At 38.1% G+C, this 13,609-nt stretch overlaps 1 pseudogene; it reads left to right on the top strand.

Moving 5' to 3' along the window:
• Nucleotides 1–10,709: 10,709 nt before the first annotated feature.
• Nucleotides 10,710–13,326, top strand: Acbd5-ps1 (acyl-CoA binding domain containing 5, pseudogene 1; annotated as a pseudogene).
• The last annotated feature ends 283 nt before the right edge of the window (nucleotides 13,327–13,609 follow it).

The raw sequence follows: 13,609 nt of genomic DNA, 5'->3' as shown, positions 1-13,609 counted from the left end.
CAATTTTCTGCAAAACAAAGATACTTTGATGATGCATGAAAAATACACTTATTATAAGGTCAAGTATGTAGAATTCATGTAGGAATTAAACCAGCCATGGGTAGTTGTTTTCTTTGTTGATAGTACCAGACATGGACTTCCTCCTGTTCATCGGGCCTTAAGTCCAATTAAGAAGATGTTAGTTTATATTCAATAGTCAGAAATAGCACAAAGAAATTACTTAATGTTGCAACTCAAGAGTTTGGAAAAATTGAAAACAAAGAAATAACAAAATTTAGAGCAGAAATGAACTTAATAGAAATAAAGAAATACAAAGAATTGGTGAATTCAAGATCTGGTTCTTTGAAAAGCCCTTATACCAATTAACCAAAAGAAAGAGGAGACATAAGTTAATAAAATCAGAGATGAACATAAAAACATTACACAAGACAGAAAAGAAATTATAAAAAGAAACTTGAAAACCCTAAACATATTTTCTAGATTCATCCAATCTCTTAGTTTACACCAAGGAGATCAACAATCTAAACAGTCACATAACCAAAAAGGTGACTGAAACAGTAATAAAAGTCTTCTACTCGGTTTAATATACGGAAAACCATCAACGTGATCCATTATATAAACAAACTGAAAGAACAGAACCACATGATCATTTCATTAGATGCTGAGAAAGCATTTGACAAAATTCAACACCCCTTCATGATAAAAGTCCTGGAAAGAATAGGAATTCAAGGCCCATACCTAAACATAGTAAAAGCCATATACAGCAAACCAGTTGCTAACATTAAACTAAATGGAGAGAAACTTGAAGCAATCCCACTAAAATCAGGGACTAGACAAGGCTGCCCACTCTCTCCCTACTTATTCAATATAGTTCTTGAAGTTCTAGCCAGAGCAATCAGACAACAAAAGGAGATCAAAGGGATACAGATCGGAAAAGAAGAGGTCAAAATATCACTATTTGCAGATGATATGATAGTATATTTAAGTGATCCCAAAAGTTCCACCAGAGAACTACTAAAGCTGATAAACAACTTCAGCAAAGTGGCTGGGTATAAAATTAACTCAAATAAATCAGTTGCCTTCCTCTATACAAAAGAGAAACAAGCCGAGAAAGAAATTAGGGAAACGACACCCTTCATAATAGACCCAAATAATATAAAGTACCTCGGTGTGACTTTAACCAAGCAAGTAAAAGATCTGTACAATAAGAACTTCAAGACACTGAGGAAAGAAATTGAAGAAGACCTCAGAAGATGGAAAGATCTCCCATGCTCATGGATTGGCAGGATTAATATAGTAAAAATGGCCATTTTACCTAAAGCAATCTACAGATTCAATGCAATCCCCATCAAAATACCAATCCAATTCTTCAAAGAGTTAGACAGAACAATTTGCAAATTCATCTGGAATAACAAAAAACCCAGGATAGCTAAAGCTATCCTCAACAATAAAAGGACTTCAGGGGGAATCACTATCCCTGAACTCAAGCAGTATTACAGAGCAATAGTGATAAAAACTGCATGGTATTGGTACAGAGACAGACAGATAGACCAATGGAATAGAATTGAAGACCCAGAAATGAACCCACACACCTATGGTCACTTGATTTTTGACAAAGGAGCCAAAACCATCCAATGGAAAAAAGATAGCATTTTCAGCAAATGGTGCTGGTTCAACTGGAGGGCAACATGTAGAAGAATGCAGATCGATCCATCCTTATCACCCTGTACAAAGCTTAAGTCCAAGTGGATCAAGGACCTCCACATCAAACCAGACACACTCAAACTAATAGAAGAAAAACTAGGGAAGCATCTGGAACACATGGGCACTGGAAAAAATTTCCTGAACAAAACACCAATGGCTTATGCTCTAAGATCAAGAATTGACAAATGGGATCTCATAAAACTGCAAAGCTTCTGTAAGGCAAAGGACACTGTGGTTAGGACAAAACGGCAACCAACAGATTGGGAAAAGATCTTTACCAACCCTACAACAGATAGAGGCCTTATATCCAAAATATACAAAGAACTCAAGAAGTTAGACCGCAGGGAAACAAATAACCCTATTAAAAAATGGGGTTCAGAGCTAAACAAAGAATTCACAGCTGAGGAATGCCGAATGGCTGAGAAACACCTAAAGAAATGTTCAACATCTTTAGTCATAAGGGAAATGCAAATCAAAACAACCCTGAGATTTCACCTCACACCAGTGCGATTGGCTAAGATCAAAAACTCAGGTGACAGCAGATGCTGGCGAGGATGTGGAGAAAGAGGAACACTCCTCCATTGTTGGTGGGATTGCAGACTGGTAAAACCATTCTGGAAATCAGTCTGGAGGTTCCTCAGAAAATTGGACATTGAACTGCCTGAGGATCCAGCTATACCTCTCTTGGGCATATACCCAAAAGATGCCTCAACATATAAAAGAGACACGTGCTCCACTATGTTCATCGCAGCCTTATTTATAATAGCCAGAAGCTGGAAAGAACCCAGATGCCCTTCAACAGAGGAATGGATACAGAAAATGTGGTACATCTACACAATGGAATATTACTCAGCTATCAAAAACAACGACTTTATGAAATTCGTAGGCAAATGGTTGGAACTGGAAAATATCATCCTGAGAGAACTAACCCAATCACAGAAAGACATACATGGTATGCACTCATTGATTAGTGGCTATTAGCCCAAATGCTTGAATTACCCTAGATCCCTAGAACAAACGAAACTCAAGACAGATGATCAAAATGTGAATGCTTCACTCCTTCTTTAAATGAGGAAAAAGAATACCCTTGGCAGGGAAGGGAGAGGCAAAGATTAAAACAGAGACTGAAGGAACACCCATTCAGAGCCTGTCCCACATTTGGCCCATACATATACAGCCACCCAATTGGACTAGATGGATGAAGCAAAGAAGTGCAGACCGACAGGAGCCGGATGTAGATCGCTCCTGAGAGACACAGCCAGAATACAGCAAATACAGAGGCGAATGCCAGCAGCAAACCACTGAACTGAGAATAGGTCCCCTATTGAAGGAATCAGAGAAAGAACTGGAAGAGCTTGAAGGGGCTTGAGACCCCAAAAGTACAACAATGCCAAGCAACCAGAGCTTCCAGGGACTAAGCCACTACCTAAAGACTATACATGGACTGACCCTGGACTCTGACCCCATAGGTAGCAATGAATATACTAGTAAGAGCACCAGTGGAAGGGGAAGCCCTGGGTCCTGCTAAGACTGAACCCCCAGTGAACTAGTCTATGGGGGTAGGGCGGCAATGGTGGGAGGGTTGGGAGGGGAACACCCATAAGGAAGGGGAGGGGGGAGGGGGATGTTTGCCCGGAAACCGGGAAAGGGAATAACACTCGAAATGTATATAAGAAATACTCAAGTTAATAAAAAAAAAAAAAAGAAATTTGTAACAAAAAAAAAAAAAAAAGTCTTCTACTCCCTACCCCTCCCCCCAAAAAGCCTAGATTTTTAAATAACTAAGCCAATACTTCTAGACAATTTTTAAAAAAGAAACAAAGGAAGGAAGGAAGGAAGGAAGGAAGGAAGGAAGGAAGGAAGGAAGGAGAGAAGGAAGGAGAGAAGGAAGGAAGGAAATCACTTCCAAACTCCCTCTGTGAAGCCAGTGTCAGTCTAATGCCCATACCGGGTTAAGACTTAAGAACAACAATACAAACGAAGACTAGATGCCCATTTTTTAAAGTATGTTTCCTACTTTATTCTCTAGTAGCTTCACACATGACATGGAGGTACTTGATAAATTCTGGAATTGATTTTTATTTAGGATTACAAATATGTATCAAATTTTAATCCTCTGTGTTTAGATATACAGTTTCTCTGAAACCATTTGATAAAGAGGCTATCTTTTCTCCAGTGTGTTTTTTTGCCTTCTTTGTTAAAATATCAATTAGCTATAATTGAGAGGAATTGTATTTGAGTCCCTGTTCTATTGTATTGGTCTGTGTATCTGCTTTTGTGGCAGTACCATGCCATTTCTATTACTATCGCAAAATAATACCTTTAGCAATGTTCTTATTGTTCAACGTTGTTTAGGCTGTCTTCTGTCTTTTGTTCTTCCATATTAATAATTTTGCTATTATTAAATATTTCTCTGAATAACTGAATTATCATTTTCACTGGCATTGTATTGAATGTATAAATTTCTGTTAGTAGAATAGCCATTTTTATATTATTAATCCTAGCAGTCCATGATCACACTAGGTCATTCCATCTTCTAGTGTGTTCTTAAATTTCTTCCTTCATTGTTTTAGACTTTTGTTTGTAGTGGTATTTTGTCTCTTTGATTTGGTTTATTCTAAGATATTTTTCTCTCCAGACTATTGTGAATGGGCTTGTATTCCTAATTTCTTCATCATACTTACTGTCATTGGTACATAGAAAGTATACTGAGTTTATGTGTTATTTCTATATCCTACCACTTTGTCAAAAGTATTTATAACTTCTAGAAGCCATTTGACCATTTTTTAATTTGATAACTTGACTTTTTTAGCTCTCTTTTTTACTTGCATGTATAATGTAGGCATTAACCCTCTATCAAATCCCGACACATTCTCTCACTCTGTGAGGTGTATCTTTACTCTGTTTACTCTTCCACTATTGTACAGGAGCCTTTACCTTTACACTGGCTTTTCTTTGCTGTACTTTGGGATTCCATCGAGGAAATGATGACCTTGAAATCTTTTCCATGTGATTTAGAAGTTCAGTTCCTTTCACACATTTTGATTAGATTTCATAAAGGATGAAGATTGGGGTTTAAGTTATTTTCTTATTTTGAAATAGATCTCACTATTCGATACTTGAAATATGTCACTTCCTATACCATGAGGCATGCAGTTTATTTTGTTACTATTCCAGTCTGAGCTTTGGTCTTTCTTTCCCAAACTGCCACTGACAGTGTCTCCTTACCCATTTGAATAATTCTAGTTATATTATTTCAAGGGTTGTTTATATCAAAGATAACTGATTTTTACCTATAACTCATTGATTTGGCAGTATTTCCACTAGAGATGAACCATAATATACACAATGTTTTATATAAATAATAAAGGCATCAAATATACATTTTATTTAATTTTGATCATGGTCTTTCCCCTCTCTGAATTTCTCCTAGTTCCTCTTCTACCCAACATTATCCTCTCAATTTCATATTCTCTCTCTCTTTCTCAAAACAAAAGCAAAACAAGAAATAAAAAAACAATAAAACAAATATTAAAATGAAAACAAAAATCACACACACAGAGAGAGAGAGAGAGAGAGAGAGAGAGAGAGAGAGAGAGAGAGAACAAACAACAACAACAAACCTGATGGAGTCTGTTTCTGTTTTGCATTGGCCAACTGTCTCTGGGCATAGGGCCTTCTCCTAGAGTGTGATTGATAACACCCAGTGGCATTCCACCAGAAAGAACTGGTTTTTCATTTCCTAGCAAGGATCACTAAGACCTGAATGGAATGTCTTATCAAACCATTTGACAGGAAGACAGAAAGATTATAAATGCCAGAGGTGGTGAATGATGTCAGCACAATAACGTCTTCCCAATATAGTAGGACTGATGCACATAAGAACTCACAGAAGCTATATTTTACAAGTATATAGTTCATATATTTACAAAAAGGAAAATAACTTATGAATTAATTTGCAAGAAGTGCAGAGATTAAAGGTTTTAAGTTCCCATAAAGTCATGCATGATACTGAGCTCTATTTGTTAATATCTGGTGAACTGGACACCTTGTCCTTAAGATGTTCCCTAATGAAAACACTTTCACCACAAATTTCAATGCAATAGAACCTGCAATTAATGATATAATTGAGGATGAACCTAATTTTCTCAGAATAACAGTGCCACAATTTATTCTCATGTAATAGAGGAAAGTAACACAGTAGGACTTTGGAAGATAAATAAGAATTTGTAAGTGAATTAGAGAGAAAACACCGTACAATAAAAAGATTATGGGGGAAACTCTGAAATTTGAAGTATATCTTAGAGCATAAGGAGCCAAGAATGAAATTTTAAAATGCAATTTTAGGAGTAATTCAATCATATTCCCTTTGGGTAGATATAAAGCTTAATAATTATGCTGAAAATTGTCTTAATTTTTATTTTAGAAATCAATTTTAATGCTTTTTCTGGATAAGAACCTAAAATTAATCCTTTAAATGTACAGTGAGTTTTCCTATTCTTGCATTATAAAATGACAGTGTTTCTAATCTACAGTTGAGTTTCTACCCAACCCTTCCAACTTGTTGAAGAGGGTAGTACTCATACATGCCCCTGATCTTTGACACAATAATTGGTTTTCAAGGATTATCAATAATATATCAATTTACTGAGACATCTGAACTAGAGTTACAAATGATTGTGAACCACCATGTGAGGACTGGGACTTGAACCTAGGTCCTCTGGACAAGCAGCCAGCTCTGTTAATAACTGATCCATCTTGCTAGCACTTGACTCAGGCTTTCAGGTAGAACAATCTTCTTTACCTTTTTGTTAGCTCTTGCTCAATAATGACCCTTACCTAAGCTTGAGGGCAGACACTATCCATCTTACCTCCAAAAAGGTTTTATATGAGGCATACACCAAGATTTTTCATCTCACTGAAAGATGCTATGACAGAAGTCATGAAATAAAAGTATTGAAAATGATGATGCTCGACAATATACTTGTGTATATCATTATTTCTGTTTTAATTATTGCAGATTTAATGATGATTTTTAATTACAGTCAACTGCCACTGTTTTTTAATTTCCTACACAGATAATTGATACAATGAAATCAAATACTTAGAGATTTGAAAATATCTGAAGTCAATATACTATAATTCAAACACAGTTGGCATAATCATTTAGAGCTTTCATATACAAATATGTAGTTTTATTGGCATTTTTAGAAGCAAATATTTAATTTGTCAGTAGCAGTGTTTGTTGTGAAAAATCTGTAAAATAAAGAGAAACTAAATTTAAGACAATATTTGCAAGGAATGTATTGCACAAGACTGGGCAATTTAATGAGATGATCATACAGGCAGAATCAGGTCCATGAACATCCTTATTCTAAAGCTGAAGCAAATGATGAGAAGGCACAATTAAAATATCCCATAGTTTTTACCAATGAACCCTTTTTAATTAATGGCTTAAAGCGGAGAGCACTTTATATGTTTCTCCTGAACCCAAGGTCTCCATTCCTATAATGTCAGCATCTTATGATCAGCCACAGTCTGAAAATACTAAATAGAAAGTTCTCCCAAAGAAAGAAGAACACTCCTCCATTGTAGGTGGGATTGCAGACTGGTACAACCATTCTGGAAATCAGTCTGGAGGTTCCTCAGAAAATTGGACATTGAATTACCTGAGGACCCAAGCATATACCCAAAAGATGCCCCAACATATAACAAAGACACATGCTCCACTATGTTCATAGCAGCCTTATTTATCATAGCCAGAAGCTGGAAAGAACCCAGATGCCCTTCAACAGAGGAATGGATACAGGAAATGTGGTACATCTACACAATGGAATATTACTCAGCTATCAAAAACAACGAGTTTATGAAATTCGTAGGCAAATGGATGGAACTGGAAAATATCATCCTGAGTGAGGTAACCCAATCACAGAAAAACTCACAGGGTATGCACTCATTGATAAGTGGCTATTAGCCCAAATGCTTAAATTACCCAAGATGCACAGAACACATGAAATTCAAGAAGGATGACCAAAATGCGGATGCTTCACTCCTTTAAAAGGGGAACAAGAATACCCTTAGGAGGGGATAGGGAGGCAAAGTTTAGAACAGAGACTGAATGAACGCCCATTCAGAGCCTGTCCCACATGTGGCCCATACATACACAGCCACCAAACTAGGTAAGATGGATGAAACAAAGAAGTGCAGGCTGACAGGAACCGGATGTAGATCTCTCCTGAGAGACACAGCAAGAATACAGCAAATACATAGGCGAATGACAGCAGCAAACCACTGAACTGAGAACGGGACCCCCGTTGAAGGAATCAGAGTAAGGACTGAAAGAGCTTGAAGGGGCTTGAGACTCCATAGGAACAACAATGCCAACCAACCAGATCTTCCAGGGACTAAGCCACTACCCAAAGAATATACATGGACTGACCCTGGGCTCCAACTGCATAGGTAGCAATGAATAGCCTAGTAAGAGCACTAGTGGAAGGGGAAGCCTTTGGTCCTGCCAAGGCTGGACCACCAATGAACGGGATTCTTGGGGGGAGGGCGGTAATCGGGGATGGATAGGGAGGGGAACACCCGTATAGAAGGGGAGGGGGAGGGGTTAGGGGTATGTTGGCCTGTAAACCGGGAAAGGGAATAACATTTGAAACGTAAATAAGAAATACCCAATTTAATAAAGATTGGGGGAAATAAGAAAAAACAAGAAAGTTCTCCCAAATAAAGGCTTTTAAATTTATAACGTCATAGTTCTTCGCACAGCATAAAATTTCATGCTGTTCTGTATGAGCCTACTACATCCTGCTCAAGACACGAATCATTCCTTTATACAGTCTTTAAGCACTAGATAAGCTAACAGCTTGTTAGTCATTTAGTAGTTGTTTGGTAATTAGGTCAGCTGTTTGTTAACATAACACTGATGTGATCACAGTCTACATTTTAATAATATACCTATAGTTCAATAACATGATGCCGGCATGTAGGTAGGTTAAGAAGAAGGTATGGAGGGCTGGGGATTTAGCTCAGTGGTAGAGCGCTTACCTAGGAAGCGCAAGGCCCTGGGTTCGGTCCCCAGCTCCGAAAAAAAGAACCAAAAAAAAAAAAAAAAAAAAAAAGAAGAAGGTATGGAGTTGAAAAAATGACTCGGTCACTAAAGTACTTGCATGTGTCCATGTCCATGTGGGAGCCATGTGTGATGTTGCATATCTGTAATTCCAGCACTAGGAGGAGGTGTAAGCAAAGACAGGAGTGTCCCTGGGCCTGGCTGGATTGCCAATATAGCCAAATCTATGAGCTTCAGAGCTAATGAGAAATTCTGTATCAAAACCTATAGTGGGGAACAACTAAGAAGAAAGGAAAAGGAAGTCTTGATAGATTTGTTACTATACATACATACATACATACATACATACATACACATACATACATATTTACTATACTGTAACAACGTGTAAACATTACAAATGTTTAAACTATCAAATATAGTAAAGAGTTTGTTATAATAAAAGACATACTAAATTGATTGTTGAAAACATGAATAGGAAAAATGTTTCAATTGATAGCAAACTTAACATTTATGAATATATAAGCAAGGGGTCCCCTTAAAGTAATGGTCCAATTGTGGCCTTGAGTAATCATAAAGCTACTTATTACAAGCAAAAACTACTTACATAATTTCAAGAATAACTTTGGGCTGTAAGTTTTAAAATATACTTTAGAGGCCATGCTTGGCAATGACTAAAACTTACTGTCACATTTCAGGTAGAGTTGAAGAAGTTGGTCAAGAGAAAGGAAAACATCTAAAGTTTGTATGCAGTTTTGATGAAGCTGGGCTCTTCTGGAATCAGATGGTCAATACAATCTATTCTAATGGGACAAAGGAGGTACCAGGCCAAAAAAAATATGAGAGATGGAATAACCCTGCCACTGTGTGGCAGAGCTGCAAGACACATGTTAAAGCCAGGTATTGAGTGCAGTAAGAATAATCTATATTCTCACAAAACCAAGAACGAAGTATCTACCCAGTTTTGGCAATATGAGCTAACAATAAGGCTGACAAGTGTCTTGCTTGCCAAGTTATTTTACCACTGCTTTATCCTTGAGGTAAAACCAATTCTGAAGATGAAGAGTTAGCATTGTATGTTCTGTTTGACATAGAACACATCTGGCAACTCACAGTTTGTCAGGTATGAAAACGTCAATAGTCATGTTTTACTTTATCTCTACATTCAATCTCATATATTTAACTCTTTCAGGGCAAGTATTCAGATTGTCAAGACCAAATAAATCTTCCTGCTATTTGATCCCATTTACTCAGCCATTGGTATACACATTAATCTGGACATAATGGGGAGAAGGTAGCGCTTGGAGTCATTCACCATCATGATCCATCATGAGGGACTGGCAGTGTCCCTCAGCAGTTCTTACTGCTTGTATAAGTTTGGGAAAAAAGAGATCTAATAAATTCAGTCAGTTATAAGTTTTTCTTTTACTCATGTTGATATATTTTAGCCCCCTTTAGAACAGTGGTTCTCAACCAGTGCGTTTTGACCTGATCCTTTCACAGGGGTCACATTTCAGATATTCTATATATCAGATATGCAGGGTATCTGATATTTACATTACAGTTCACAACAGTAGAAAAATTACAGTTATGAAGTAGCAAATAATATAATTTTAGGGTTGGGGTCACCATAACATGAGGAACTATATTAAAGGGTCACCACATTAGAAAAGTTGAGAACCTGCTTGAGAACATCCTGTATCTTAGTAAGCTTTCCCCAAAAGTGGAATGTTTTATCTCAGAGGAAATTGCTAGATGGCACTTGGCCATGCATTTTTAACAGGTCAATTAAAGAGTAAGAATGAGAGGCACTGCAGTCTTCCACTAGCAGCCTTCAGATGAAACTCTCAGCTCCGCCTGCACCATGCCTGGCTGGATGCTGCCATGTTCCTGTCTTGTTGATAATGGACTAAACCTCTGAATCTATCTTGGTAATGTTCTGACCTCTTCAAAGCCAGAGCTGTTAATGATACAGCAGAGAGCAGTGATATTGGGGCTAAGTCTGAGGAAGAAGAGATCCAAGAAGAGTTAAAATGAGAAGAAGTGGCAGTGATGATGAGAAAATAAGAAATTGATGAAGAAATAAACAGATAAGAATTTTAAAATCTTGTGGGTATATGCCCAAGAGAGGTATAGCTGGATCCTCAGGCAGTTCAATGTCCAATTTTCTGAGGAACCTCCAGACTGATTTCCAGAATGGTTGTACCAGTCTGCAATCCCACCAACAATGGAGGAGTGTTCCTCTTTCTCCACATCCTTGCCAGCATTTGCTGTCACCTGAGTTTTTGATCTTAGCCATTCTCACTAGTGTGAGGTGAAATCTCAGGGTTGTTTTGATTTGCATTTCCCTTATGACTAAAGATGTTGAACATTTCTTTAGGTGTTTCTCAGCCATTTGGCATTCCTCAGCTGTGAATTCTTTGTTTAGCTCTGAACCCCATATTTTAATAGGGTTATTTGTCTCCCTGCGGTCCAACTTCTTGAGTTCTTTGTATATTTTGGATATAAGGCCTCTATCTGTTGTAGGATTGGTAAAGATCTTTTCCCAATCTGTTGGTTGCCGTTTTGTCCTAACCACAGTGTCCTTTGCCTTACAGAAGCTTTGTAATTTTATGAGATTCCATTTGTCGATTCTTGATCTTAGAGCATAAGCCATTGGTGTTTTGTTCAGGAAATTTTTTCCAGTGCCCATGTGTTCCAGATGCTTCCCTAGTTTTTCTTCTATTAGTTTGAGTGTATCTGGTTTGATGTGGAGGTCCTTGATCCACTTAGACTTAAGCTTTGTAAAAAGATGCCCCAACATATAAAAAAAGACACGTGCTCCACTATGTTCATCGCAGCCTTATTTATAATAGCCAGAAACTGGAAAGAACCCAGATGCTCTTCAACAGAGGAATGGATACAGAAAATGTGGTACATCTACACAATGGAGTATTACTCAGCTATCAAAAACAATGACTTTATGAAATTTGTAGGCAGATGGTTGGAACTGGAAAATATCATCCTGAGTGAGGTAACACAATCACAGAAAAACACATATGGTATACACTCATTGATAAGTGGCTATTAGCCCAAATGCTTGAATTACCCTAGATGCATAGAACAAATGAAACTCAAGACGGATGATCAAAATGTGCTTCACTCCTTCTTTAAAAGGGGAACAAGAATACCCTTGGCAGGGAATAGAGAGGCAAAGATTAAAACAGACACAGAAGGAACACCCATTCAGAGCCTGCCCCACATGTGGCCCATACATATACAGCCATCCAATTAGACAAGATGGATGAAGCAAAGAAGTGCAGGTCGACAGGAACCGGATGTAGATCGCTCCTGAGAGACACAGCCAGAATTCAGCAAATACAGAGGCGAATGCCAGCAGCAAACCACTGAACTGAGAATAGGACCCCCGTTGAAGGAATCAGAGAAAGAACTGGAAGAGCTTGAAGGGGCTCGAGACCCCATATGTACAACAATGCCAAGCAACCAGAGCTTCCAGGGGACTAAGCCACTACCTAAAGACTATACATGGACTGACCCTGGACTCTGACCTCATAGATAGCAATTAATATCCTAGTAAGAGCACCAGTGGAAGGGGAAGCCCTGGGTCCTGCTAAGACTGAACCCCCAGTGAACTAGATTGTTGGGGGGAGGGCGGCAATGGGGGGAGGATGGGTGGGGAGCACCCATAAAGAAGGGGAGGAGGAGGGATTAGGGGGATGTTTGCCCGGAAACCGGGAAAGGGAATAACACTCGAAATGTATATAAGAAATTCTCAAGTTAGTAAATAAAAAAAAATGCTAAAGTTAATGAAATGGGAGCTTGCTATTTTGTAGGAAATAAGAACAGTTCATGGCGAAAAAAAATTCACCCATTAATCTCCCTTTCAATAAAGTATATGAGAAAATAAAAAAAAATTAAAAAAAGAATTTTAAAATCATTGTTACCAATGGCTATAAAGATAGCTTTGCCCAGGATACAGTGACATTCCTAATGATTCTTCCTGGAGTGCCAGAAGCAGTGAAGAGGAAAATCCTGGAGATCTGAGCTTGCAAAAGACAGCAAATACTGAGTTCACCAAGCTACAAATGAAGATCCCAGTGAAGATGCTTCAGGAATACATCATCTGACAAATGACTCAGATAGTGAAGTATGCTGTGATTCTGTGGAGCAATTTGGACAAGAAGAGTATTAGGTAGGAGGTGTTCCCACTCAGCACTTAGAAAGTTCTGGTTTTTGTGAAGATGCTCAACTATCTCCTGGAAATGGCACCATTGGAAAAATGCAGATGGTAGCAGTCAAGGGAAAAGGTGAAGGGAAACACAGAGGAGAAGATAGCAGAAATAGCAGTGGAATAGCACACCGTGAGAAAACAGGTGGAGAGAGCAAGGACTTCTCCAGTGTCAGGAGAGGGAGAGTAGGGCATAGAATGCCACGTTTGAGCAAAGGAACCAAGGGTCAGCAAGTAGGAAGTGGGGGTGATGGAGAATGTGGGGGCTGGCTCAGACCGAGAGTCCAGAGGCAGCCTCAACATTCTTTGTGGTCTAATGTAGGTGGAAAAGTGTGTGACAACTCTTCAGACAGTTAATCAGATTTTAATTTAATCACACACAATCCTTTGTAACAGTTTTTCTTTAAGTGAGGATATTTACTGTCTGCTTCATAAGTGGTTTGTAAGAAAATGAAAACTTATTTATACCATTTTTATTAAGGCAGCAAGTGTATCAAAATCCTTTTTTCTGCAAGTTTTAAATGACAGTCTCAATTTTTAACCTCTTAGTGCCTCAGTTTTCCTTTGGGGTATACATCACAAGGTATCAGAAGTACTTTCAGTCT

The sequence above is a fragment of the Rattus norvegicus genome, chromosome 4, assembly GCF_021556685.1.
Source record: "Rattus norvegicus strain SHRSP/BbbUtx chromosome 4, alternate assembly SHRSP_T2T, whole genome shotgun sequence".
Taxonomy (NCBI): domain Eukaryota; kingdom Metazoa; phylum Chordata; class Mammalia; order Rodentia; family Muridae; genus Rattus; species Rattus norvegicus.
This window is presented reverse-complemented; position numbering and strand designations above follow the sequence as displayed.